Source organism: Lathyrus oleraceus, chromosome 1 (genome assembly GCF_024323335.1).
Source record: "Lathyrus oleraceus cultivar Zhongwan6 chromosome 1, CAAS_Psat_ZW6_1.0, whole genome shotgun sequence".
Classification (NCBI taxonomy): Eukaryota; Viridiplantae; Streptophyta; class Magnoliopsida; order Fabales; family Fabaceae; genus Lathyrus; species Lathyrus oleraceus.
In genome coordinates this window covers 224,978,755-224,982,353 of record NC_066579.1, presented here as the reverse complement: position 1 = coordinate 224,982,353, position 3,599 = coordinate 224,978,755, and the positions used below count along the sequence as shown (strand labels likewise).

Below are 3,599 nucleotides of genomic sequence, written 5' to 3'. Positions count from 1 at the left end.
CAATGCATATTCTGCTTCTAGTCAGCATTATTTGTGCTATAGATTCGCCTTTTTCATTATTAACAACTGTGACGCCTCCCTTCTTTGGTACGACACGTACTGGGCTGACCCATTGACTATCGGATATCGAGTATATAATCCCTGCTTCTAATAGCTTTTGCACTTCTCTCTTGACTACATCACTTAGAACGGGATTTATCCTTCTTTGATGTTCTCTAAAGGTCTTACTGTCTTCCTCTAGCATAATGCGATGCATGCATATGGAAGGACTTATTCCCTTTAGATCTGAGATATTATAGCCTAAAGTAGTTGGATATTTTCGTAAAACATGTAGGAGTTTCTCGATTTCTATTTGTCCTAAGTCTGCCTTAACTATTATAGGTCGCTAAAGTTCAATGTCTAGGAATTTGTACCTTAAATTTTTGTTTAGTGTTTTAAGTTCTAATGCTGGTTTCTTCGGGAAAGGAATATGATTGGGTGTCAGTGCTAGACATTCACTTAAATTGTCATCTTAGTATTCCTCACGCCAACTGTCATCTTCAAAAAAAGGAGGCATTGTGATTTTCAATATTTCAGAGTATGAGGTTTGTTCATTCTCCATTTCTCTTACACGTTCTTCGATGACATCTAGCAGACAACATGTATAGTTTATAGCTGGTCCTTTAAGAATTGTGTCAAAATAAATTCGACTTTTTCTTCACCAACTTCAAGGGTTAGCTTGCCTTTCTTTACATCTATAATTGCTCCGACAGTAGCTAAGAATGGCCTTCCTAATATGATAGGGATATTGGAATCCTCATTTATGTCCATGATTATGAAATCAGTAGGAATATAGAATTGACCTATGCGCACTGGAACGTTCTCTAGCATACCTACGAGAAATTTAACAGAACGATCAGCTAGTTGTACAGACATCCTAGTTGGTCTCAACTCTCCCATTTTAAGCCTTTCGCATATGGACAAGGGCATTAAGCTAAAACTGGCTCCTAAGTCGCATAGAGCTTTGTCTATGACAAACTTTACGATCACATAGGTTATGGAGAAACTCCTTGGGTCTTTCAGCTTATGAGGCATATTGTTTTGAATTATAGTGCTACACTCAGCAGTAAGTGTAACGGTTTCGTTATCCTCGATCTTCTTCTTGTTAGATAAGATCTCCTTAAGAAACTTAGCGTACGAGGCCATTTGAGTGATAACTTCTGTAAAAGGTATTGTGATATTCAATTGTTTCAGAAGCTCTACAAATTTCTTGAATTGCCCTACACTTTTGGATTTAACAAATCTTTGATGATACGGGATATGAGGTTTATACGGTGGTGGAGGCACATATGGTTCTTCTTTCTCTACAGCCTCTTCACTTTTATTTTCCTTTAGTTCGTCTCCATTCTCAGTTATCTTACCAGGGTCTTGGTGCATGGCTGGATTTTGAATTCTAGGGTCGGTTGGTCCGTCTAATTCTGTCCCACTTCGTAGTATAATAACATTTGCATGACCTTTCGGGTTTGGTTTTGGTTGTCCAGGAAATGTACCTGCAGGGGCAGAAGTAGGTGCTTGTTGTTGTGCCACTTGCGAAATTTGTGTTTCTAACATTTTGTTATGGGTGGCTAAAGCATCTACTTTGTTCGTTAATTGCTTAATTTGCTCACTAGTGTGTATGTTTTGATTCAGGAAATCCTTATTTGTTTGGGCTTGGGTAGCTATGAAATTTTCCATCATTATTTCAAGGTTTGACTTCCTAAGAGCATTTGGAGCAGTCGTGGCAGCTTTATGATATCTTAGTGGTACAACAGGTGCTTGGTTAGGTGCATACAATGCGTTATTGTTTTTGTACGAAAAGTTCGGATGGTTCTTCCAGCTTGGGTTATAGGTGTTTGGGTAAGGGTTTCCTTGAGCATAATTCACTTGGTCTGTGGAGATTCCTGTCAAAAGTTGACATTCAGGGGAAGCATGCCCAGGAACTCCGCATATCTCACAGTTTGGTGCTATGGTAGCCACGGTGGCTGTGGGTGTTATGGTCAGGTTTTCTATCTTTTGAGTGAGGGCATCAACTTTAGCATTGACATGGTCAAGACTGCTTTATTTTGTACATGCTGCCTTTCGTTGGAGGTTTCTCTACAAAGGTTCTTTCACTTTTCCACTGGTAGTGATTCTGGGTCATACTTTCTATAAGTTGATAAGCCTCATTGTAGGGTTTATCCATTAGGGCGCCACCCGCAGCGGCGTCTATTGTTAATCTTGTGTTGTACAAGATACCATTGTAAAAGGTATGGATGATCAACCATTCTTCTAAACCGTGATATGGACAAAGCCTCATCATGTCCTTGTATCTCTCCCATGCTTCGAAAAAAGTTTCGTTGTCTTTTTGTTTAAACCCGTTTATTTGGGCTCTTAGCATAGTCGTCTTACTAGGTCGGAAATATCGTGCTAAGAAAACTTTCTTCAACTCGTTCCACGTAGTGACAGAGTTGGACGGTAGATACGAGAGCCAAGCTCTAGCTCTATCTCTTAATGAGAAAGGGAAAAGACGTAGTCTTATTGCTTTTGGGCTGACACCGTTCTCTTTTACTGTGTCTGCGTATTGCAAAAACACTGACAAATGTAGGTTTGGGTCCTCTGTGGGACTATCGGAAAATTGGTTTTGCTATATGGCTGACAACAACGAAGGTTTTAGCTCGAAATTATTTGCCTCGATGGCAGGGGCAACGATGCTGTTATATGGTTTATCTTTCGAAGGAATGGCATAGTACTTGGGAGGACGGTTCTGCGGTCCTTTAGCCATATCTGGTTCTACAACTGGTTCGGGAATAGGGATATTAGGATCGGTAAGATTGTACTTAATATGGTATTCTCGTATCCGGCATCCTAATCTTAGATAACACTCTGGTTCGTTGATTTGTATCTTTAATTTCTCGCCTTGAGAGCGAGTACTTGGCATACAATCGACAAATTAAAAAAAGAAATAGTTTTGTTTGCCTTAGTCTATATTGCGCAACATTGGAGTTACGATTTTGACTAAATTAGTCCCCGACAAAGGCACCAAAAACTTGATCGCGACTTAGTATGTCTATAGGATTCGTGACTGCAAGTGCACAATCGTATCGTGTAGTTTTAAAGATTATCGAACCCAAAGGACTAATAATCGACATTACCGTTATCTAATGTTACAATGTAAATCTAAGGCTGATGATTTCTTTAGGGGTTGAGGGACAATGAGAAATAACTACTAACGAAAACTGAAATTTAATAGAAATATTTAATAGCGGGATAATGGTATGTAACAAATCAAACTTCGGGGATTCGATAAATAGTTGGTGTAATCTTAAACGTCAAAATACTCTTCAGTAGAAATTACTTATTTAAAAGACTTTATCTCACACTCTCGTGTTGTTGACTCTGACTATACTCTTAAATCAGAATGCTTCGCTCTCGCTGTCTCATTTGAATTAAAAGTAATTTTTGGAAATCAATAAATTCTAATTAATCCTAAAGCGCTCTCACTGTATTTAGAATTAATGCTTAGTTTCAGCTATCCGGTTAAAACCTCAAACTCTCGTTTTATTAACCGTAACCCTTTTTTGCTTTGTACTCTCGTACAAAAA

The 3,599-nt window shown here is 38.7% G+C and overlaps 1 non-coding gene across 1 annotated transcript; it reads left to right on the top strand.

Annotated features, from left to right (window-relative positions):
• The first annotated feature begins 2,288 nt into the window (after positions 1-2,288).
• Positions 2,289-2,395, top strand: LOC127115968 (small nucleolar RNA R71). Its single transcript, XR_007800964.1, has one exon. It is a non-coding gene; the product is annotated as a small nucleolar RNA R71 (small nucleolar RNA).
• Positions 2,396-3,599: the final 1,204 nt, after the last annotated feature.